This window comes from Haemaphysalis longicornis, unplaced genomic scaffold (genome assembly GCF_048455015.1).
Source record: "Haemaphysalis longicornis isolate Haplotype H1 unplaced genomic scaffold, Haemaphysalis longicornis Haplotype H1 scaffold_6, whole genome shotgun sequence".
Lineage (NCBI taxonomy): Eukaryota > Metazoa > Arthropoda > Arachnida > Ixodida > Ixodidae > Haemaphysalis > Haemaphysalis longicornis.
The window spans coordinates 27849759-27875823 of record NW_027526407.1 but is presented as its reverse complement, the minus strand read 5'-3'; the positions used below and the strand labels follow the sequence as shown (position 1 = coordinate 27875823).

General features: G+C 46.2%; 1 protein-coding gene and 2 long non-coding RNA genes across 5 annotated transcripts in view; 1 reads left to right on the top strand and 2 right to left on the bottom strand.

Annotated features, from left to right (window-relative positions):
- The window catches only part of LOC144142349 (TNF receptor-associated factor 2-like), a 66738-nt gene extending 44319 nt beyond the window's left edge, over nt 1-22419 (bottom strand). Inside the window, exon 1 of one of the 2 annotated variants that reach the window (XM_077673781.1) lies at nt 22231-22419. The gene's annotated coding sequence lies outside the window, so the exon portion shown is untranslated. The remainder of the gene's footprint in view (nt 1-22230) is intronic. The other variant, XM_077673779.1, reaches the window with a different exon arrangement.
- Nucleotides 7339-10885, top strand: LOC144142372 (uncharacterized). Its single transcript, XR_013316971.1, has 2 exons — nt 7339-7653; nt 8332-10885. It is a non-coding gene; the product is annotated as an uncharacterized LOC144142372 (long non-coding RNA).
- LOC144142371 (uncharacterized) lies at nt 11214-21830 on the bottom strand. 2 transcript variants are annotated; one of them, XR_013316969.1, is made up of 3 exons: nt 21642-21830; nt 20782-20915; nt 11214-14645 (listed from the first exon to the last, which is right to left on the bottom strand). It is a non-coding gene; the product is annotated as an uncharacterized LOC144142371 (long non-coding RNA). The 2 variants fall into 2 exon arrangements; XR_013316970.1 differs by having other exon boundaries at nt 11214-14211.
- Nucleotides 22420-26065: the final 3646 nt, after the last annotated feature.

Here is a 26065-nt window from a genome sequence, read left to right as displayed (position 1 = left end):
ACATAGATCAAACAGGTGCACTTCCCAACACTATGATTGGCTTTAGGGCAGGACTCTCCACGCAAGATGTGCATCTCCAATTGCTTCATGACATAATCATCCCCCCTTCAAAGGTCGATGCAGCGGCCATACTCGCACTAGACCTCACTAAAGCATTTGATAGAGTATCCCATTTAGCTATACTTAGCAACTTGGAATCACTAGCTCCGGGACATCGCACGTACAATTATATCAAAAACTTCTTAACGGCTCGAACGGCAATAATCCAAATTGGTGACATCACCTCGGACACCATAACTCTTCCCTCTATAGGCACCCCACAAGGCGCAGTTCTGTCACCACTTCTTTTCAATCTTGCTGTGCTAAACATCCCTCGGCAACTTGCGCAGGTTCCCAATTTACGACACAGCATCTACGCCGACGATATTACCCTGTGGGCGTCAGGGGGCAGTGATGGCCAAATCGAAGACACCGTATACAAACGGGTGCCCGAATCGTCACTGACGAAGCTCGCAAGGTCGGATTAGAATGCTCCCCACATAAATCACAACTACTTCTCCTTCCAGCTAAATCGGGTTCAAAAACGCCTCCCAGTATAAAAGTCCACGTGGGGGACGTGGAAGTGTTGGAGGTGCCTAGCATTAAAATTCTGGGCCTTACTCTCCAGCGCAACCGCGCGAACACCTGCTTTATAACTCAATTAAAATCCCAGGTAACTCAAACCATGGGCATATTACGCAGAATTTCCGCTCGCAACAAAGGCCTTAAAGAAGCAGAGAGAATCCGCCTTATACAGGCGTTTGTAATAAGCCGTATTACGTATTCTCTGCCATACCTCAATCCCTCTCAAGCAGAGTTGGCAAAAATTAATTGTCTCATTCGCCGGATATACAAGACGGCATTGCAGTTACCCCACAGCACTCCCACTGCCAGATTAGAACAGCTGGGCGTTTACAACAGTGCAGAAGAAATAGTCGAGGCCCATCAACTCAATCAACTTAAGCGCCTATCGACAACATCCACTGGTCGACAGATCATGCATAGATTAAATCTGCGAGCTCCGATAATCACTGATCCCAAAGTCCCCATTCCTCCAAGCATTCATGCGCACCTCTGCATCCGCCCTCTCCCACGCAATATGCACCCAGTGCACAACAAAGCACGCAGGGAGCAGCGAGCACGGGCCTTGACTGAGAAATATCCCATTAAGTCGAGCACCCTCTACGTAGACGCAGCAGACTATAGACATCACGACGCGTACGCTGTCACAGCAATATTCAGCCCTAACTCCCCACCCCTCACCTCCCTCACAATACGCACCCGTCATCCGGCAACGGCGGAGGAAGCGGCAATCGCCCTAGCACTAACGCAACGGCCAACCCCCACAATTATCATCTCTGATTCGAAAACGGCCATTCAAAACTTTGCCAGGGGTACCATCTCTCCTCAGGCGCTCCAAATTCTTGTTCAAAATCCCCCTACCGACCCCGTGGAGCTGATCTGGACTCCTGCCCATACAGGGCTGGGGGGCAACGAGGCAGCCAACAAAGCAGCTCGAGAACTCACTGTCCGAGCAGGCCCAAGCCTCGTACCCTTACACGGAGCCCGATCAGCCCGAGACAGCTTGCTTAGCTATCGGGAAATAACTGAGCATTACCGCCTCGCCCGCCGCATATTCCCGCCGGCTCATCCTACCCTCTCTCACTCTGAAGAACGCTTATGGCGCCTCATTCAAACAAACACTTTACCCTGTCGCGCCAAACTGCACCTAATTCATCCAACCCTGTATCAGTCCCCCAACTGCCCCGCATGTGGCTTGAAAGACACCATCATCCATACCATGTGGGCATGCAACAACGACCCCTTCCCATTAATCCGTACCATCGAGCAATGGGAGGCGGCGCTGGGTAGCTCCGACCCGCAGATGCAAACAAGTCTGACGGAACGGGCTGCCTTGGTCACCGGCAAACTGCAACTACCGGTCACCGCCCCCTCCTAACTACGTATCGCAATAAAGTTTATTTCTCTCTCTCTCTCTCCTTGTGCACACTCACCCACACCAATTCACCTCCCCTCACTGCCCCTCATGTGGCGCGCTGGACCCTCTCTTCCACTCGCTCTGTGAGTGTCCGAACGACCCCTTCCCCCCTTTCCCCTCCCCTTCTCACTGGGAGCAGGCTCTGGGGAGCTCTGACCTCGCAACGCAAGAAGCCGTCACGGACAGAGCCCTGGACGTCGCGGGGGCCCTTTGGGCCTCCGCCACCCCTCTATTCTGAACCCAGTGTAAAATAAAGTGGCTCTACTACTACTACTACCAGGCTAGTGCAGCGTTGTCTACTGGTGTACGCGTTGCCCTGTACACACTCGGTCGCGCACGTGCCGTGAAGTGTAGTGGAGACGCCAAACAGAACCCAGTGGCTTTTTTAAAACTCTTTCGCTACCGCGCCTATTCAAAATCGATCAATTTGATCGATACTTTGGGAGCGCCTTTTCATAGCGTTCCATGCGTTGCTCGAACAAGTAAAGCTGTTCGGAGTTAGATCAAAAAATGGCCTTTCAAAATCAGTTTTGTTTTCATTTTTACAACGGAAACATGATTTTTGACACGCTTTTAAATCACCTTGGTGTGGAAAAGGGGCGTGGTCATCGCGCGTCACTGCTACCAACGAAAAATGCGTGCCACTCGTAATTACTCTGCACCAGCGGTTTTTTTTTGTTTTGTTTTTTGCTATCAGGGCGTGAATGGTTAACCAGCAAACGATTTACAATCGTCAGGTTCGCGCTCTGACAGTAATAATCCCAGAAATCGGCTGAAAATGTCAAGCAGTGCCTGGTCGCAAAGCTACTTTATGATTTTAGGCAGTTTTATTGCCTTTGCGCCCGTTGTTCTAAATTCTGTGGTAGTTCTACTTACCCAAGGACCATTCGCGAACAGTTTACAACAGCTTCGGTTTCGTTTCTGCATCGCCAAATTCATATTTAGCGCTACTACGCAGTTACCAAACTTCAATGCTATACCTGCCATGGCGCCTGGAGCGTCCGCGACTGATCCTCGAACAAAGCACGCCGCTCCTGATTTCCCCCCACCCTTACCCGATTTCTGCGATAAGAACTTCAGATGCAAGTCAAAAGATCACACCCAGTCGCCAGATATCTGTTCCGCCGAGGACAGCGCTTCAAGCCGGCCTTACACTGCCAGCTGTTCGCCTTCCAGTTTCGTTTCCATGCGAGGGTATATCCGGGTGTCTAATGTTGCTGCTTAGCTGAACTGTCTATTCGGACGGAGTCTCCGATAAGTTTTGTGTAATGTTTCATTTGAAAAATGTTAGGTGGCGCTGCAATAGCTCGTTGTGCTGATCTTTTTTATCGCGCAACTGCTACTCGGCCAAAGATCGCAGGGCACGATTCTAGCGCATCATACCTCATTTTTGCGATCGGCCAAAGATCGCAGGGCACGATTCTTGCGCATCATACCTCATTTTTGCGATCGGCCAAAGATCGCAGGGCACGATTCTAGCGCATCATACCTCATTTTTGCGATCGGCCAAAGATCGCAGGGCACGATTCTAGCGCATCATACCTCATTTTTGCGATCGGCCAAAGATCGCAGGGCACGATTCTTGCGCATCATACCTCATTTTTGCGAGCAAGGCTACAATTGCGAGTAAGAAGATGATAATAAAGCTCAGTTTTATGTTTTGAGAGATAACTGACCGTGAACATCAACAAGCATTAACCACGGCGTTCCGTTTTCAAATTCAAGCATGTTTTTTTTTCCGCATCGCGTGCTTGTCCCAAATATTGTGCTCGCTGTAAATGCAGTCAGTCATTTACAACATGTTTTTACGTTATGTGGGGGCAAATTGGTACCTCTGATGATGTCAAACCGCCAGATTTATTCCAGGGAACCACACGAAATTGCACATTTTGAATTGGAGGTTGGGCTTCACCGCAAGGCACGAGCACCGCGCGTGCTAAATTTTTTTTTTATACCTGTCAAACTGTTCCGCGCAAGACATTTTTTCTAGGCCGTGTTTTTGAAATGTTTCCCTACAAAATGTATTTTCTAATTTCTTTTCTACTACCGGTGGTTTGATATACACAACTCCTTTTTTATCACTTTTTTCGACAACTTGACAAAAATTTTGATTTGATATTTTTTTCACAACTACGATATATAAAAACATTTTAAAAACTGGTGGTATTGGAAAGGCCGTTAAATATTCTGCATTTTGTGTTCCTGTAATTGGTGCCTAACCAATTTTTTTAGCAGAAAAAAAAATGTTTTCTTGGACCCCTAAAAATTGGTCAATTTTCCGGCGGTAGCGAAAGAGTTAAGGCGAAAACTTGAAGCTCGTAGGCCGCTTGGCTGACGCGGGTGACTTCCTGCTAAAGCCCCGGCCACTACGAGAGACTAATATGCGCGCGTAGCACTTTCTAAACGCACCTGCACATTTTAAACTGCAGAGGTAACAGTGACGGGAAAGTGAAATCGTGCTTGCCTGTCCGTGCGTGCCGCCGAACTTCTACTATTTCAACCACAGGTGCAGCTGCTGCTAAAGCTGAGCATTCACAATTTCCTGCGGATATACTGAAAGTGGGGCTTTACTCCGAATGGGCCACGTGAGTATACGAATACTTCAGGACGCAAAAGCTGCAGAAGACTCGTAGTAGAGACTGAGGACCGCCAACAGTGATTTCCGGCACCTCCTAATGCGGAGGACCGGTAGAAATCGAAAAATTATCGCCACACAGCAAAAATAAATGCACGGAATAAAACCGCACAAACGAAACACATATGCACCGTGTTTGACCAGCGCTTACAACTTTTGTATCGGTATGCACATAAACGGTCTTTTTTATTGTGAATGTTGGCGCTTGTTCCCTTCTCTAATTGCCCGTACGACTTTGTGGGACGCTGTTATTCCTCTCATCAAAGTTTAAGAGTTGCATACCCCATTACTGTGCACAATTTTATCGAAAAAGGACTTTACCATTACAAATGAAATTACGATATCAACACAGAGAGAAAACAGTGGAATGTTTACGTGAATTAAACATGATTTCCGTCGGGACATTCTGAGTACAATTATCAGGGGTTTCAGCAGTCTTCTTGAAACTTCACCAGCGACAGAATAAGAGAAAGCTGGGAGAGTTTAAACGGATTCATGATTAAACTCTAATTGCTTAAATTCTAGCTTTAACCATGATTAAATTCCAGCTTTAAACAGCAAGTGGACAGGTATATATATAAGACATTTAGTTGAAGCAGCGTGCACAAACCTGGCCCCTTTGGTAAAGACAGGGAAGATCTGGTGAAGGAAAGATAGAGAAAAAAACAAAACAGCGGCGATACCGTATACGTGCACAAACTGTCCCATGGGTTAGAAAACGCTGGAGCGTGATATGGGGTCAGGACGCTTTTCACGGCACCAAAAAAGTTGTATAAGATGTGTGGCCAGATCCGTTTCAGAATAGGGGGAAACCGTTACAGATGCACAGTAAAATATGCCGTACAAGGGGGCAATTAAAAGAAATGCGAACAATGGAGCGCACAGCCTTCGACGCATGCCGCACCATCAGGCTGCAAAGCCCGTAAACTGCGCGCATGCGCACTTCTTCCAGAGCGTTTGAGAGTGTGGCCTAGATTTACGGGAAATGCTTGATAGAAAAGAGACGCCGGTCGTTTATTTTGAGCGCCTTTTCACGCTGTGTCGCCACTGAGCAGTATGATCGTTGAAGGGTATCATGCTAGCTGCAATCAACCTGTTGCTTGCTTGGCTCCTGAATGTATACTATACATAACAGGATGCTCAGTGGCGACAGAGCAGAAAACAAAGGCCTTAAAATGAATGACCGGCGTCGCTTCTTTATCAAGCATTCAAGTAACAGTACGCCACACTCTCAAACGCTCCCAAAGAACTACGCATGCGCGAAGTTTACGGACTTGGCAGCCAGACGGTGCAGCATGCGTCGAAGGCTGTGTGCTCCGTTGTTCGCATTTCTTTTAATCCCCCCCCCTCCCCCTGTACCATGTCGAATGGGAGTTGTTTGTATCCTGCCTCTCACGTGTGGGAAGAGGCATGTATAGGCCTAAGTGGACGCTGTGTGAACAAGAGGCTTCGGGAACACGAGCTGTCCCTGGGTAGCAACTGGCAGTCACACCTGTCAAGGCACTGCCAGGAATGCCGGGAAGGCCGTGTAGGCCAACGAGTGTTTGCGGATACCGTTATTTTATCAAGAGACAGGATGCAGTTAAACAGGGAATTAACAGAGGTCTTCACATTAAAAGACTAGGCGACGCACGCGTGAGTCAGCCGTCGATCGTGCTTACCCAGAGGGAGTACTCCTATCAAAGCAGCACATGATGCTCAAAAGACAACCCCGCTGATAACCGAAAATTTCCAGAAATCATAGCGTCTTCTGATCCCCCTTCCTCTCCCCCCCTCCCCCCCCCCCCCCTCGTTTTTTTATCAGGAGTTCAGTGCTTTCGATTAACTTGCGTGCGGTACCACGTGAAGCGGCTTGTGAACACCTACATATTTACGTTCCTTCAATAAAATATTTAGTTGTGAAACTGCGCTCGTTTGTGCTCTAGCTGTCTTGTCTTCGTCCCGTTGCGCAGTTTTAGAATTTAATCATTCGTCCGCGACGGCGGCTTCGATGACAATTGAGGTATATGCGGATGCGGTCGGCTTTTTTTGTGGAACGACGTCGAGACATGCTTATTCCACCTGCACCCCGAACTTGATAAAAGCGGCTGCCACGTGTACTTTAGCAGGGTTGGTCCGATAACCGCTGCGTGCAGATAAAATTCCCTGTTCCGATGGCCACGAAGCCTACTGTGTGGGCCGTGTCTGGATTCCTGACGTGCCGCTGCTGAAATTGGCATTCTTCGATACAAGCGCCGAGTCCCCGTTTCCTTGTGTCCCGCCCTGTAGTTATAAAGCACCTTCATCACGCGGGAAAATTCAGAACTTCGCTTGTTTCTCCTAGATTGCGGCGTGAAAGCGATCCGCGAAACGCCCAGATTATTCCCTTTCTTTCACTGTTCGCGGTACCGCAATTCGCGTAACTGCATTTGCCGCGCACAGCATTGGTCGTTGAGTGTCCACGGCGCGACTGTGTACACCGGAGACGTTCTATCGTAGGCAGCGCCGAACTTAGGAGCATGCGCAGTGCGTGCTATCGGGCATTTTTGTACGTGGGAAGGAGACATGTCTAGTTGTACGCAGGGCATCGCTGGGAGCTCTCGTGTTCACGGTTAGTTCACGCCTGCCATGACAACCAGCTACTAAGAAAGCCACCTTTTCGGAGTGCATTTTACTACCACAAAACACCTGCCCTTCAGGAGAGGAATTAACCAACCTCTTGGGCGGGTGAGGAGCATCGCTAGGCGGATGTGACGTCACGTTTGCTCGCAGCGTTCCCGCGCGGTATGTTTACATTTTTCCGAGTGCTGCCTACACGGCGTACGTGCCGTAGCGATTCAAGTAGTCGCGTTCGACTTATGCGGTCAACGCAAGAATTCATAAACTGGCGATGGTTGTCGCCCTGTCAGTCGTCGTTCAACAGCTCCAGCGTCTTCTGGCACAACAGCTTTGCAGTTATCTGTTACCATCGGCCGGTTACCAGTTACCATCGGCCGACCAGGTGAGTGTTTTTTGGCGGGTTTGCAATCAGTTCGCATATCTCCTACTGCAAAGCGAACTTTCTGCTTGCAGCAGTTATATTAGCGACGTTTACGAAATTGTTAACGGCGCGTTCTCACCGTCTTGCATTATTGTTGCTGTTTATGCTGCTCTGTTCGCGTCTGTCGGCGATCGCAAGCTGTTGGCGGTTTGTTGCACGGCGCGGGAACCCGTCTCGCCCGTGGCGCTTCTTTGTCTCTTCTTCAATGTGGCGTCATTAACATCGCTTGTTATCCTTGGGCTAACCTATCTTAATGTTGTAACGAAAATGAACTTGCTGTGCGAACTGAGCGTGACAGAACGCTGTTGGCAAGGTTTTCGTGTGCGCGTGTGGTTCGTGAGGGCGTTGTAACACGCTGCTTTGGCCTCTTGCACCTCTTTCCTGCATCTAGTACTCTTGCTTGCCAGGAGTGCCTGCCAAGGGATGGATACTTCGTTATGTGTTTTCATATTTAATAGTGAACCACTCAGCGTTCTATAACTGATGCAAATGCAGGCGGAACGACCCCGATAACAACGCAGGGCAGGGGCAGTGCTTGTGTGGTCTTCTCTGTCGTTTGCCCTGCTTTTCAGTCGTCGTAGATTATTTACTGTTGCGTGAACGTTGTTTGATTCTTCACGTTTCATTTTTCTCTTGCAGCATCTCCTGACTGCAGTCACGGTGCCCCTAGCCTGCGTGCAGCACTCATCCTGCCATTCTAGTGGGAACTGATGTTCGCAGGCCACTTGTCACGACCTAACGGGTTCCCGCCCTTGCCTGGCTTATAATTGATGGTATACTTCAGATACACTGCTGCGTTCTCTCTCTGCATACATTTAAAGCGAGTGTTTACACTAACACAGCTGTGGGTAGCCATGAAGACAGCAGCGTGTGTACTGGAAATGCCAGTGAAAACAAAACCAAACAATCTACAGATCTATGCCAGCTTGAACATTACAAATCTTTCAGCGAGTGTCAAAGCAATGGACAGCTGGGGATATCTCGTGCACTAAATTGTGTTCTTCTTTCTGTTTGTTTTCTATTTGCTGGTATAAATTTACGAATTGATAGTATGAGTAAAGTAGACAGAGAACAAAGTGATTGCGTTGCTCTTAGAAATGCCTTACACGAAATAAAACTGCTTCCTGCGAGTTCGCACTGCTCAGTGCGGGGAAAAAAGGTTCCGTATAACAAATAATTTGGTGCACCCAAACCCATCTGTGATGAACATATGTCATGCATGGATTATTTAAGGGCATGTTATTAGCTTTGGCAAAACAAGAAAGTGACCTCTTTCTTGTGCAGAAAACTAGTTTAGTTGTAATTTTGGCTCTTATCTGTCCAGTGTCAACAGGAATAGTAGCCTTGATGTGCGACTTTGCGGACACTTTCCTGTCACCTTCCTTCAATGTCACCACAGTGGTGGTGAAGACTCCTGGGCAGTCGAAATCGCATGATGACAGGCAGTTATATTCTACCACGAGAAGCACCCTCCGCAAGCCATGAGGCCTTGCTCTGTTTTCAGCTGGGGCTCCTTTCGTTGCCAAGTGCCTTGGTCTTTTGGGGTAAAGCTCCCAAGACAGGGTGGTCTTGTCCCTGTTGGAATTGTCATGTTGATCATACTTTTCACCCACAGCTTTCCAGTTCATTTCACTTTTCTAACCCAATTCTAATGTTATTAGTGTAGGGAAATCTGGTGTCCAGCAGCTTGCGTTTCAAAGGGAATAGATGTAGCAACTACATCAAGCACTAGCTGATTCTGATGCTTAGTGGACTTTGCTGTGAGCCGTCCAAAGCACCACAAGGGGAAGCAGTGCTGGTCTTATGTAGTGTACTACTTTGGAGCTGCAAAATTACAATGCACCTTTTATTACAATGCACCTTTTTTACCTCAATTTTTTATGCTGCAGTGGAAATCATGCGAACACATGTTTGTAAATGTCCATTCCACCAACAAATTCACGGCATGCCTTGACAGTAGGCGCAGTTTTATGCATCTAGATAATCACCTGTACCCATTTATCACAGGCCTGCAATTTGCACATGGTCGGATTTAAGCACCCTAAATGTGGCAAGTGTAACCGACCGTAACACACAATCTTGAAAACTCTACCTTATCAACGCAAAAGCAATGAGTGGCCCATTGACTAAGCCACTATCCGCTGTCTGTACTAGCACAACAGCTCCTAAACCGGCCGGCAGTGCAAAGAGAGCAAAGAGTGGATTGAGTTCAAAACTTTGGGAAGAGTTCAAACCACATGGGAATCAAACCCAGGACATCCCTAGTGCAAGTCCAGCACCACATCCTTGACACCACTATAGCTCAGTGGGTCTAGCTGACTAAAGGTGGACCCAGGGAGCGCATTATGACCTTAAACTGAAAAAAAGTCCACAGGTACAAGCAACCCGACATACAACGAGTTTTAAATTTCTTGGCAATTCATTAGGCCAGCACATAGCCGTAACATCCCCACTCAGGTGAATTGGCCAGTCACGATGATAGCTGCTGTCAGAAGCTCATGGCTGTTTCACCAATTCCCGTTTGTCTTAAAACAATGCTGCTTAAATTACACACTGGCCAACTGCACCTCATCGAGTATATTTTACGCTCCTAGCATTCTGCAGTAGCCTTGTTTAGTGTTAAAGAACTACGTATTTGATCACATGTGAAGACTGCGATTTCTGTTAGAGCATTTTGTGCTTTCAACCTGAATTGGTTGACGCTCGTCAATTCAACACTGGCTGCAAACTTTTATTGTGGTGTAATAAACATAAAACCTGGATAGAGTAAAAATGCTGAAGAGTAAATTATACTAGGCTTATACATTGCACAGCGTAGTTGTAAACATCAAAATTCAACTTTTTAGGTTTCATGAGGAAAAGCTCAGCATAACTGGGGCCAGCTATGAAGGGTAACTGCAGTGTAGGGCTATAGGTTAAGTCAGGCCACCTATAAATCTTTGACATGCTTCGAAATCTTGGCACACAGGAATTTTTTTGTTCTACCTAAACCAATGCTTTGGACTTTGGCGAAATGTTTTGTACGGGTTAAACTGCACAATGCAATTGCAAATAAGAATTGAACAAACGTCTGTTGTGTCCATTCGAGAATCCAGTGCTTGCCTAATATCGAAAATTGCATCCAGCAATCGATTCAAGAAATGTACTTGTATGTCCAAGAGACAAGCTCAAATAAAAAGTTACCCTACTTCAACTGCATTCCTTGCATATTTATTTGAAAATATTTAGCACGAAAACAACAGAATGGTACCAACAGGCAGTGCTGTCACTTTTCGTGCTCTCTCTCTCGTGCCGTGTTGTTTTTCCAGTTTATTAATTTTAAAAATATGCCACATTTGCCATTTTAGTTGGTTTTATTTGTTTTGATGTTATGCTGTGTTGCCAACGAAACTTTGTAAATGTCTTCCTAAGAAAAAAATAAGAATACCTAGCATTTGTAAGTGTGTGCTTCTTGATGGATAGCAACTCACTATATGAAAGTGAAGCCAAGAAAACACCAAAGTCGTCACAAACACTGAAGAATGTTTATTGACATGGCATCACATCACTTGCTGGACAAGCAACAAGGCACCATAATGCTGCTCACACAAGAGTGCGAAGCATGCTCCGTGGCTAAAACCACTTGATAAAAATACACACACGCACTTATCTGCCCCAAGGTGACCCTGAATGAAAATGTGACATGCGCAACACTGGAAATCAACAAAAGTTACTGGGTCAGGCATAAGTGAAAAGTGCGGGCAAAAGTCGAGGGCACTTTCATGTGTTGGATGACGAGACTGCTGGCACAAGACAGGAAGGATCGAAGGGTGCTAACTCAGTATTGTATGGTTACAAATACGTGCAGATTGCTACTCACTGGACCAAAAGTGCTTGAAGACCCTGATTTTAAAGCAAAACTTTCTATGTCTCACCAGTGGAATATGCCATGCCGAAAAAGGCATTGCAGAAAAGCCAACTTTCTCTGACAATGATAATGATCGTGCGTAAAGAAATGCAGAAAAAAAAAAAGCTTCCCGCAGTCAGAAACAAATCAGGACCCTCGCGGTGTGAAACCAACATCTATTCCGTGACACCATTGCAAGATGGTCGAAGTAGTTTGAATCTGGATAGCGGTGCATCGAGATGCAAAATTAGACAAAAATGGTGCACCTCACATTCTAATGACGACGACAGTTTGAACGCGAAGCTTTCGTCGAGCAAAATCAAGCGGCGAAGTTTCAAAGCCACTGCAATCAAAAGTCCAAACAGCACGCAAGTGATAGCTGAAACAGGCAACGTCCAAGCTCAGATGACAATCTAGCAAGAAATTCCTCGCGAGAAAACTGAGTTAAACTGAAAGACAATTTCTCCTAGACACCCTTCCCACTAACTTACAACCAAATTCCTTAAATGATCTCTTGCGTCCCTCCTACCCACCTAATTTAGCGGAGGCAGTGTGGGACACACTCCTGCATTTCATATACCGACCCAGTATTTTTCCCTTGCTATTTCCCACCCATACCCGTCGTGAACTTTAACTAATCGCTACTTCTAAGGGGGTCTGATGCACTTGCAAGAGGCCCCCGGGTGTTTTTTTTTAACAGTTCAAGAAACGTTAAAAAAAAAGCCATTATTGTCGTAAGACAAAAGCGTGCACGTTTTTTTTCCTTGCAATTAATTACAGCAACTAATGAACACATGACAGAACAAGTAACAGAGAGCAATGATGAAACTGACAACCACAGATTTGCACATAACTGTGGAGAGGAACTCTCTGGATAGGAGACTGAGCAATAGAAGAGCACAGCAACTGCGGCTGAACCTTCCCACGCAGCTGAACAGAGACGAAGAATACGGCAAATGGACAAAATTAAGGGTTGGGAGTCTTAGTAGCCACTGTACTTTCTTATCGACCAGGCGTGTGGCTGGATGGTATAGATGAACAGCAACGTGGGAGCTACAGGACTGCTTGCTGGCGACACTACTACCACCCAGTAGTCTGTACTCCACAGTACACAGTAGGAGGAAACAAACTGGAAGTGGGACTGCGAATTGACATGATGTTACAAATGAAAAAAGTGCTGCGTGGCTGTCACAAGTCAAGGTCAATCACCCTTAAGGGGAGGTGCCAAAACCCCTTAGAGAGAGGATGAAGACATGACATTTGAATCTAGTGGCTAAAAATGAACCATTCATGTAGCACCCCACCGTAAAAGGGGATTGATCTTCACTCATTTCCTGAAATAAAGTTTAAAAGCAGTTCATCCAGGGCAGTTGCAACCAGCACCCTAGAGTAGTATGGTGGAAACACACCACAATATTTGCTTTTGGGAGGTCTTTTACCGGGCTGTCTACCAAAAAACTCAAATTCTTTTTTTCTAAGTGGGCACCTGGTCTTAAACAAAAAAAAAACATGGTTTTTACAGTTAGGACGATAAAAATTGGGTGATGCATGTGGTTTTTCATTGAAATTGTAGATATGAAGTTTGTTTCTGTGTAAAACAACTACATTAAACTTTATTTGGCTTTTATGTTTGATTTTTTGACAGCCTTTGTAAAAAAACTGCTTGAGGGATGCAGCTGAACAAGGTACCGGTGAACTGTGCACAAATCAAGGACTGACTGTCATAATACTAGCATTATCATTCTATCTGGTCTGTAGCAGAAGTGACAGCTGTTTGAAGTTTGGGCCTGGACGGCAACACCAGTTTTCCTGGTTCCCATTTTCTAGGCCCAAACTTCACATGGCTGTAACTTCTGCTACAGACCAGATAGAATGATAATGCTAGTATTATTGCACTCGTTGACTTGTGCACAGTTAACTGGTACTTTATTCAGCTGCGCCCCTCCAGCAGTTTTTTTATAAAGGCTGTCGTAAAATCAAACATAAAAATCCAAATAAATGTGAATAGAGTCGTATTACACAGAAACAAATTTCATATCTACAGTTTCAATGAAAAACCACATGCATCCCCCGATTCTCATCATCATAACTGTAAAAATAAAGTTTTTGATCAAAAACTGATGTTCCTTTCTAACTCGAAGCTTTCTGGCCAGCTCCGGCCTCGAAGGTCAGCTGCGCCTGATCAAAAGGACTGTCAACGCGGCTTGAGCTCAAGGCATGCTGGAATGAGGACACCTCTCTGAAGCATTTTGCGCATTTAATTAAAGTTTATTCTCGCTCTCTCTCTTGCGACTTGAGTCGAAGTCCAAAATCTAAACTGCTTCGACCGTATCAGAAGGGCGCAGTCTGACAGACAATGGTTTCATAATGCAAGGGACACTGGTTCCATTATGACCATGGAAAGCGTTTTTTCTTGAGGTGCATGTGCTTTTGCTTATCATCCTCATCGCTTTGTGAAAATCACTGTGTAAAGTTAGCTTACCTGCAGTGCATTATGTAGCCATATTGAATGCAATCAGTGAGGTCCTGAAAGCTTCACTTTAACAACAGGAGTTACGTGCTCGTCAAGACCCTCGTCTCACAGCAAACTTCTCTTCACCAGCAGGCACAGGCTAGAGCCCAGTCAGCAGGTGCTGCAAAGACATGATGAGAGTATTTAAGCACGAACCTCAAGATGGAAAGGAGGCGGAGCAAAGAGCAAGAAAAATGCATCAGGAGGAGACTGCAAGCTCTGGGATGAGCAAGCTAGGTGTGGTGCTGTCAGGACACCGATGTCGCAACCCAAGCCTGGGAACAAGCGGAGCCAATAGCGCAGTTGTTCCAGCCTCCTCTGGAACAGTGATTCAGCTGATACGCCAATGACACGCCAACAGTGACACCCCAATTTATAGTTATATTCTATATTTATATTAAATGAAGCCAGTGCACGTGATGCCATCTCCCGAGTTGTGCCATGCTTGCACCGCTCACCCCCTTGCTGGTAGCCATGTGCTCGTACCGTGGTCAACCTCAAGTCTTCACCCCTTTCCTTTGAAATCCTTTGTGTGCACGCACAACTCACCACATGCTGTCGAAAAAGAAGAAATAAAAACGTGCATCACTAGAAAGCATAGCTGCTACCCCAGCAACAAGTGGAGGGGGCACCCTTTTGTTTGTTTTGCCCGAGACGACTGTCCAGAATGGCGGATTACCAGCCCGCGCATGTGCAGATTGCTAATAGAAAAAGGTCCATTACCGCAATTTCATGGAGTCCGACGTATCACAGACGCTGCGGCACATACATGGCGGCGCACACACAGGGTCGCCCACTTGTGGGCCACACCAGTGAATACAACCTATGAAGTGCTATACCCACTACCGATATAGCATTATCTAGCTGCAGTCAGCAACACTTTTTTATATGTTTACACGTACTTTCAAGCGTTCGGAGGGTCAAAATGGCTGCTTGTCACTGCTTCTGACCGATCATCCATGAGTCGATCCCACCAATCTGGCTGCCACAAATCACAGTAATAACGCGGAAGTCTTCAATTGTGGGCCGGACTGACACACACGATTCGCGCCAGGGCTGTCAAACTGGCGTGGCAACTTTCTGATCGCGGCGTTAACACGCCACAGTGGTTCGAACACTTGCCCAGTATGAAGGTAGCTATTTCTGTCGTCGTTGGTTTGTCGCATAATGCATGCTTTACTGATGTTTAAGTGCAAGACCTGGCAAGCTTCTCTAGCTCGCCCAGAATTTCTCGATACGCAACTCTGAGCTGACGTGTGAGCACGTCTGTTTGTCGTGTGGTTCCTTGTTAATGAGCCAGACCATGCAACTGAACGGTGCGAATGCAGATTTGATGCTTTCAGCGCATTTCACTCCTTTCTTCGATCAACAAGAGAGAAACTGTCAGTAATGCTCGTAGAAAGACGGGGCGAGTCAGAAATGCTGCTTGGACACTTCCTAGTACCATATAAATAGTGTACTTAATCTTACCGAGAGCCAAAGCATCATTTTAGGTTGTAGTGAAGCAGACCAGAAAACACCCCTGCCCTTTTTCTTGTCCTTTCTCTTTGAAGCACTCCTTTGTTCATGTATTGAAAACCAATTTGTGCAGCGGCACACTTCATTAGTTATTTGTGTATATGGCTAATTTTTTACATTTTAACATTTATATGTTCTCATTGTAGTATGATACTAATCTTGATCAGTGCATTTTTGAAGCAGAGGTGGTTTTCTTCAGGTGGCAGTTCCTTTTCTCTACAAAAAGGGCTTGCTGTAAACAGGATCAAACAACAAAAAAGGAAATCTGTTTTAAGTAAGGAGGAAGAAGGTTCACGTCAATTTATAAGGCTGAGACAAAGATTATGGCAGTCACTACACGTGCTGCGGTTCCCGTAGGGCTAACAAGCGATTTTCAAAAAACTGGACAACACTTCCCATGGTGCAGAAACCGAAGATGTACTCCTGCAATTAAAACACGAAATTATCGCTGCCCCTTCAAAGGTAGATAATTGAGCCATTTTGGCACTTGATCTTTAGAAAGCTTTGATCGCGTATCACACCAGGCTATTTTGTGTAACGTTGCCACTTTCACTCCGTGTCGCCGCACATACAACTATATCCGTAACTTCCTTTCGAACCGCACGGCTGTTATTCAGCTCGGTGACCTACAATCCGACACTATCCATTTCCCAACCATTGGCACGCCTCAAGGTGCAGTATTATCCCCAATCCTATTTAACATTGCCCTAATCCACCTTCCCAGTAAGCTCGCCGCGATCCCTCGCTTACTCCACAGCATATACGCCGATAATATTACGCAGTGGACCACCAGAGGCAGTGACTTTCAAATCGAGGAGGTTCTCTAACAGGGAGCTGACTTAGTTACCACCGCCGCGCAAGTTGGGCTTGGATGCTCACCTGAAAAATCTGAGCTTTTAATCCACCCCGCCAAATCAACCGGCAACCCGGCCCAGACACCCACCATTGAGGTCCGCATTGATGGTAGGGATGTTCGCCAAGTGGAAGTCCTGAAAATACTTGGGCTCTGCATACAGTGCAATTTCGCAAACATTAAGTACCTAGCACAGCTGAATTCTCAGGTGAATCAGACGATCGCCCTCATCCGCAGGATTGCTGCCCGCAACAAGGGGCTCAAAGAAACGGAGCGTATCCGGCTGATACAGGCATTTGGGCTCTGCCTTCTCACTTACTCCCTCCCGTATCTCTTGCCCTCGCGTACCGAACTCTCTAAAGTCAACTGCCTCATTCGAAAGACCTAAAAAACGGCGCTACAAATCCCTCAGAGCACTACCACTGCCAGACTCGAGAAACTCTGCATTTACAATACTGCGGAGGAACTCATTGAAGCCCACCTTATCGGTCAGCTAAATAGGCTCTCATCCACCCCCACCGGTCACACTCTCCTTGTTACTCTTAACCTTAAAGCCCCTATCCTCTGTGATGAGAGGCTCCCGGTACCAGCCGACATTCATGGCTCCCTCACTATCCACCCTTTACCGCGCAATATCACCCTGTTTTCAACAAGCAGCCTAGGGAACTACGAGCACAAGCACTTACAGAGAAATACCCCGTCCACCCCACTACGGTTTACGTGGACGCAGCTTGCTATCGATGGCAGGATGCATACGCTGTCGCAGTAGTAATCAACCATCCCAACACTCCTCCTCTTAAATCCCTAACAGACCGCACCAACTGACCGCTGAGGCGGAAGAGGCGGCAATAGGTGATCGGTAAAAAGTGCAAATGCTCATGGGTGCATTGTCAGCTCCCGCGGAGTTCTGTTACTTCCGGTTCGAGAGCTCTCCTGGCCTCCCATATGCCGACGGCTTTCACGCGCGCTTGTGCTTGTTGTTTATCTGTTTCCACTGAAAAAAAAAACCTCTCATGCATCGCACATTCAATGTGTAACAACAATGAATTCTACTAGGGGCTTCTCTGAAAGGTTAGCACTCTGTGACAAATAAACAACACGCACACACGCGCGTGAAAGCCGCCGGCGTACGGGAGGCCAGGCGAGATCTCGAACCGAAAGTGGCTGGAGCAGACAACGTACCCATGAGCCTTTGCACTTTTTACCGGTCACCTATCGCGCTAGCCCTTACACATAGGCCGCCCCCTATCACTATCATCTCGGATTCGAAAACGGCCATTCGAAATTACGCCAGAGGCATGATCTCGCCCCTGGCGCTCAAAATTCTCCTCAAAAATCCTCCTACCATACAAATAAAGCTGATCTGGACTCCGGCCCACATGGGCGTGGGGGGAAATGAGGCAGCACATAGGGCCGCTCGAGAGCATACCGTCCAAGCAGGCCCTAGCCTCGAACCCTTTCACGGAGCCCTATCAGCTCGGGACAGTCTCTTGACCTCCCAAGACATTACGGCACATTACCACCTCTCACGCCGCCAGCTCCCCCCCACACACCCGGATTTATCCAACAGGGAAGAACGGCTATGGCGACTGGTGCAAACCCATACCCTCCCATGTCGCTACCACCTGCACCGTATTTATCCTTCCGTCTACCCCTCCACCAACTGCACGGCCTGTGGAGCAGTGGAAAGACTGGACCATCTTCTTTGGAACTGTCCCCACAACCCCTATCCTCTCTTAGCCGACGGTGGGCACTGGGCAGCTTCGACCTGTCTACCCAGCGGGTGGTGACGGCGAGGGCTGCTGCGGACACCGGTACGCCGGTCACCACGTCCCCTAAGGGGCCTTTAAAGGCTCAATAAAATGTTTGTCCTCCTCCTCCCATGGTGCGGTCACATGCGGTTTTGCAGATGGCATCTGGCCCCATTTTGTCTGACTGGCAATGAAAACTGCCTGCTTCAAAATAACTAAGACATTTTTTAGCCACATTTATATTCAGGCAGAAAGTGCTGTGCAGCCATTGCATGTAATGTTGCCTAGTATGAAAAATTGTGCTCAATAGGTTTCTGAGGAAAGCTGGTTTCGAGAATTGCATTGTGCCATAGGACAAAACAAAATTAACTATAAATGAAAAACAACACAACAAAAGTCCTGAGTTTTGCCATGCATATTTTTGTGCTCCTTTTCTATCATGTTTACAACCAACATGACCATACTGTTAATTACATTGCACCTTTGGTCTCATAGGTCACCCAGAAAGGAAAACAACTGAAGTCGATTAAGTAGTGTAAGGAAAATTCACTTTATATTGTAAAACAACAACAGTATTAATGTATTCTTGAAAGCGTAAGAAACAACAGCCTTGCCTGGACCTTTTGCAAATGTAAAATAGTTTCTTCTTGTCTTCTTTTTATTTTATGGTGAAGGAATGGGGCTGCTTCTTTTCCTGCAGCTTGTTAAGTTGGCCAATTTTTATGTGATCAGGTATCTAAGCATTCAGGAGTAGACGTGTCCTGATCAGGTATATCTTGAGTCCAACTGAGTAAAGCGTATTCTGATTTTTATCATGCTAAGGGTCATATTCCGAATGCTCCCCATGAGCACAAACAAGTTGCAGTGAATGAATGAAGATAGCACGGAACACGTAAATGCCTAAGACTAGTTCACATACTTGAGCAAATCACAAGCACGGCATAAACTTAATGCGGTTGCCCAGCAGTTGGGCAACACGCCACTATTTAAACTAAATGCATATGCTACTCGATAGTTTCCCTCCAGTTTAGAGACTGCCTTTTCCATGTATTTTCTAGTTCATAAATATACCATAGAATGCTTGGCTGCAGCAGCTCTCATAAATTACAAAAGGACAAGAATAAGATGGGCATTGCTTCCACAGATGATCCCTTTGTATCATTCCTGACATGAAATAGCCAAGTGAATCTTTGGACCTTGGTAACAAACTGTTTCAAAGCACAGTGCAAACCGTGATGAACAAACAGCATTGCGTCAGGTGCATAGCCTGCGACACTGTGCAGCTGAAAAAAATATCTATGTCTTTCTGCTTCATTTTCCTGTGTCTACATATGCAAAGTGCCTTTATTAACAATAAAAGCAGGGCGGTAGGAGGGGTGTAAAACGTTTAAAGAGCTTACGGCAAAATAATGTGACACGCTTTTTTTAAACATTATGTATGAGCTGCCTCACGTAAGAGGCATTTCTTACAACATTCTTAGCCCTGTATGGCTTTCTCACACAGCTTAGATGTCGTGCGAAAAAGGCAACTTAGTCTAACAGCTCAAGGCGAGGTAGGTGCACCTTCTCCCGTTTGCACTCAAGAGTTTACATGAGAAGGCATTAAGTAATTGCATCATAATCGAGTAAACTGAGGTCACTTCGCACTATGAGGCACAGGGCAGTGTGGTAGACCTCTCACTCAAGGATCTTTAGCGTAAACCAAGACATTGTGTCAAAAGGTTATTTTTTTTTGGCTTTATAAATTCAATGCAGCCCCGGCAGCCAAGAATCGAACCCAAGACATTGTACATCCCTGCAGCCATAGGAAACCATGTGAGATCTGAGCAATCTGGCACCTGAGAAATCTCATTACGATGAATAAAGCTACCGTGCGATATTACTTAGTGTTTACAAAAACCAAGGATAGACAGCATAGGGGCACTAGATACATCCTTGCTTACACAAAACTCAAAAGTAAAATTAAAAAATATATACATATATGACGCGGCCATCCGAGGCATGGTATATCTATGGTGTTGACTAACACCATGTACTGTGCCCTGGCCGACGACGTAATTTATGTTCCTGCCTCCACTGGAAGCTGGAAAGCACTGTAAACGGCCCTGCGGTCAGCCATAACCCATTACACGCCCAAGACTACAGTGCAAACTTTGTCGTGACGGAAACCACGTACGGTGCTGTTTGCACGAAGGTCACGCCAGCCCACCTCATAGATTGTGCTATATCGGTAGTGCATATAACAATTTCTGGTGGGACTTCACTAGGTGGTACATATAGCATCATCCATAAATTTTCAACAGTAAAAAAATGAAGGTAGTAATTAAGCAGTGCATGAGCTATCCCTACCTCTTCATTTTTTCACTAGCTACTGAAAGACTTGTATTTGAAAATGTCAGGCTGGAATGGATGCATAGACCAGGTTGGTTTTTTGACATTGGCATAAATAACTAAACTTGATTTTTAGTACACACGCTGCTGTCTTCATGGCTATCAACTACCGTGTTACTGTAAACCCTCGCTTGAAATGTACACGGAGTGAGAACGCACTGGTGGATCTAAAGTATACCATCAAATAGAAGCCAGGAAAAGTCGGGAACCCATTTGGTTGTGACAAGTGGCCTGCAAACATCAGTTCCCACTAGAATGGCAGGATGAGTGCTGCAGGCAGGCTAGGGGCACCGTGACTGCAGTCAGGAGATGCTGCAAGAGAAATAAATAGAACATGAGGAATGAAGCACCGTTGAGGCAGCAGTAAATAAACAATCTAGGATGACTAAAAAAAGGGCAAACGAAAGCGAAGACCGCACAAGCAGTGCTCTTGCCCGCCCTGCGTTATCCGGGTCGTTCCCGCTGAATTTCCATCGGTTATTGAACGCCGATTGATGAGATGAAAACACATAACGACGTAAGCATTCCTTGGCAGGCACTCCTGACAGAAAAAGTGCTGGATGCAGCAACGAGTGCAACAGGCTAAAGTAGCGTGTTACAACGCCCTCACGAACCACACGCACACACGAAAACCTTGCCAACAGGGACCTGTCACGCTCCTAACTTCACCAACAGATCGTACTGCAAGTTCATTTTCGTTACAATATTAAGATCGGTTAGCACAAGGCACGTTGTCTAGAAAAAGCGTCGAGGAAAACAAGTGATGTTAATGACGCCACATTAAAGAGACAATGAAACGTCATGGGCGAGACGGGTTTGCAATGCGAGCGAGTTTCCGCGCCGTGCAACAAACCGTCAACAGCTCGCGATCGCCGACAGACGCGAACGAGCAGCATAAACAGCGACAATAATGCAAGACGGGGAGAACACGCCGTTAAGAACTTCGTAAACGTCGTTAATATAACTGCCGCGAGCAGAAAGCAAGCTTTGCAGTAGGAGATATGCGAACTGATTGCAAACCCGCCAAAAAACACTCACCTGGTCGGCCGATGGTGGACAGTTGAACGCCCACAGATAACTGCAAAGCTGTAGTGCCAGAAGACGCTGGAGCTGTTGAACGACGACTGACAGGGCGACAACCATCGCCAGTTTATGAATTCTTGCGTCGACCGCATCGAACGCGACTACTTGAATCGCTACGGCACGTACGCCGTGTAGGCAGCACTCGGAAAAATGTAAACATACCGCGCGGGAACACTGCGAGCAAACGTGACGTCACATCCGCCTAGCGATGCTCCTCACCCGCCCAGAAGGTTGGTTAATTCCTCTCCTGAAGGGCAGGTCCACAAAACGCCTTCCGACGCACACAGAAAATCGCGGAAGTACGCACCAGCGTGCCATTAGTTTCCCCACCCAGATTAACGCCAAAGAAGCGCATGTTTAAATCATCACTAGCCTGTCGTCAAGAGCGGCAACGTCGAAGCGTACGCCTGCTCCAGTACGACAGTACGACTGCGGATCTCACAAGAATCTATTTCATATATAACCGGAGTCAGTAGTATTAACTCTATGATAACCGGCACTCCTCTGGCCATTCCCCAACTAGTGGAGGCAAAAAGACGTGCACTTGCCTGACCAAAACGCAGGCCTACAACTGGCACACAACAGCAAGACGAGCCCGGACAGAGGCGACGCCGCTTCCGAAACCGTGGGCACCGTTTGTTGCTGCGCTCCGATAAGACAACAGCGCCTGCCGCAATGGGACGGCGTCGCCGCCTGCGGGGAAGCGTGGCAACTTGCAAGCACGATCCACGGCCGGGCGCGCACTTAGCGCGCCCAGACTATGGTGGCTAGAAGGGGCTAGAAGCCACCATACCCAGACCGGCCGTGCACGAGCAAAGGTCGCGCTGTTGTCCATGTCGAATAAGAAGGCAATATTATGTGGTGATTTTAACATAAACATAGCTGACAGCTCTGGAACAGAATATTTGAACCTTATAGCTTCATATGGATTTCATAGCCATATTGTCGACCCAACTCGGGTAACCCAAACCTCCTCCTCTACAACTGACCACATTTTGTCAAACTTCGATACGGAACCAATAGAAGCCGGAGTTATTCCCGAAAACGTCGCGGACCACTTTCCAGTCTATACTATCGCTGCTAACCCTACGCCACTGCCCGATAGACCCCATACAAATAATATGCCACGAGTAAACTTCGAAAAAACTAGAGAACTCACACAGGAAAAAGACTTCACTCAAACCATAGTCGGCGGTGTTAACCACGCGTACGAACAGTTTTCTAAAACCTTTAAATCTAGCTGTGTTATGGTAAACTTTAACTCGCACAGAACCTCCTATTTTACACGGCCGATCTGCCCTTGGATGACTGCAGAAATACTGGAAGTAATAAAACTAAAAGAACACTGGCGACAAAAAATGAGGGAGCATAAAGACAGTACGTACTATAAAGAACAGTACAAAGTTACACGCAACCTATCACTCGCCTTAATGCGCAAACAAAAAAAAAAGAAATATTACAGCACCCGCATCTTGAAAGCGAAAGGAAATTCAAAAGAAATATAGAACATCATTAATTCAGTTACGAAATCATCCCAGAAAAGGCGCCTATTGCCTGATATAGGCGTTCCTAATTGCAGTGAGGCAGCTCTTGCAGAGAAATTTAATGATTTTTTCGTTAACATAAGTAACAGTATTACGTCCAATCTTGATCAGAATGAGGATATTTGTCTGCCCAGTCCTTTACAAAACAGCTTTGTTTTTAAAGAAATAACTATAGAAGAGATTATTCTTGTTACCAAACAAATGACCTCGAATAAATTCGTAGGGCATGATGAGATATCTGTCAATATACTGAAGGCCAATATCGATATTTTGAGCGATCTACTACAGACAATATTTAATCAGTCCTTTATGAGTGGTGCTTTCCCAGATCAATTGAAAGTTGGGAGAGTTGTCCTAATCTATAAAGGCGATGATCCCAACGACGTGGAAAATTATCGCCCAATTACAATTCTACCAGCCATTACCATTCTATTTGAAAAATTGATAGCTCGCACTGGAATGATAGAATTTATTGAAAAATACCAAATATTGGCATCACAGCAACATGGCTTTCGCAAAAATTTTTCTACGAGCACCGCAGTTCATTCTGTTACCGAAATAGTTCACCAAGCACTCGATAAAGGTCAGATTACCCTAGGCATATTCGTTGACATCAAAAAGGCGTTCGACTGTGTTGACCACAAAATTTTACTGAGTAAGCTAGAGCGCTATGGGTTCCGAGGTCCAGCAAGTTCATTCTTTAAAAGTTATTTAACCAGCCGTAAACAGTTTGTGGACGTTTTAGGTGAACAGTCGACACTGAAAAACGTAAAGTCTGGAGGGGTCCTATTTTATTTTCTTTATTTGTTAACGACTATGTTACGTCTCTTGCTTACGCGAAAGCAATCCTGTATGCTGATGACACAGCACTATTAATCAGCTGTAACTCTGTGGCCAAAGCTGAAACTCTGGCAAATGAAGATCTCGCGAGAACATTAAAGTGGTTCAACACAAACAAATTAGTACTAAATATTACAAAGACAAAAATTATTATTTTTTCTTCGCGTCAAAAACAGTTATCCCACCTGTGTAACCTTAAAGTAGATAGAAAAGCAATTTGCCAAGTAGATGCATATAAATACTTAGGCGTAACACTGGACACATCAATGCACTGGGCACAGCACATAAAAACCGTTTGCCAAAAGCTATCTTTTGGATGCTTTACCCTTATCCAAGCACGGAAACACTTCACCGAGAGAACACTGCGGCAAATTTACTTCAGTATTTTTCACTCACATTTAACCTACTGTGTAGAGTCATGGGGATACACTTAATTACACATCGTACTGCACACCTATCAACATCTTGCAAAAGAGGGCCGTGCGCATAACAGCATCAGCAGCGAGAACTGCAAAATCTTCGCCAATTTTTAAGGAGCTGAACATCATGCACTTCAATAAAGCACGAGATTACAAAACAGCAATACTGATCAAGAGGGTCATAAGTACTAACACTCCGTACCACTCATCTATCTTAAGCTTTCCTAGTAGAAATACTAGGCATGCTAACAATAATAACCTGAACCTACCGAAGATTTCAAATGTATACGGGTGTCGAAGCCTTCCTTTTATTGGCACAAAAATATGGAATAGCCTCCCACCCACAATAAAATGCATGACACAAAACGATCAGTCAATAAAAACATACATGATGTCTGCTCTGCAGCACATAATACCTATTTTCCCTGATACCTTGTATAGTTCCCAAGTGTATGTACCGTTATTCTTGTTCAAAGTTTGGCGTTTATTTTTGTAATGTATCAACACATCTTCCTTGCAACATGTATTGAACCCCTGATATGTTTCTTGTTCTTGACTTGGATGAAAAAAAAAACAATGTGAAATTTTTTGTATGGATCCAAAACTAGCCTTGGGGCTATGGATCCAGATGCTCATCGCAGCACTTGTATATATGAAAATTTCTGAAAAATAAACCTTCTTCTTCTTCTTCTTCTTTATGTTGCACGGAGCATGCGCCGCGCAAAACGAGCTGCGCCATTCAAATATTTATTTGTTTTTTTAGGCGAGATGCTTGGACGCCTCATCAAACGCGGAAAGTGAGCGTAGTTGTCGCCGCCAACACGAGTGGCACCAAAATGGCCACCTCTGAAAAGAGAAAAAAATACCGTTTGGGTTCATGTGGGATTCGAACCCGGGCTGCCGCCGGCTCAGCAGCTGAGTGCGCTGGACAAGCACAGGACAAGCACACACATGATATGATGGGCCGCCCAACTGTCCGAAACACCCGAAAACGCTGCCAGGTGCCAGGGCCTTCTGGTCGACGCCTAGGAACTCCAGAAGGCAACTAAATAAAGTTTTATTCTCTCTCTCTCTCTCTCTCTCTCTCTTTCTCTCATCGTTGCCCTCCTCTCGGGTCTCTCAGGACCTAGTGCAGACAGCCGGGCATAACATTTACTGAGCGTGAAGGGAGGACAGTACGTAACGTTTCCTTTCAGTGCAACCAGGGACGTCCTTAGAGCGTTTCTGCTTTTACTATACTAGTGTGAGCGAGGCGTGACGCTAGGCGGCGACACAACTGAACACGTGCTAACACTCAGTATCCGTATGCTTATTAATCCTTTGTCAAAATCACTGAGACGGCCGCTTGTTGCGATGAACACGTCGACAACGGCGGCGTGCCAGTGGTGGAAGCGCACCCTTCTGCGTTTCTTGGGCGATCATTTAGCGTCAACTCGCAGGGGGGATTTTCTTTCGCTTGTGCACACCGCAGGCGTTCACATATCTGCCAGCAAAAGACAGCGGAAGAACGAGGCCGATGACACGCACTCACGAGTTCGCACCTCCGTGGGGCGCAGCTAGATAAGATAGGCGGTCA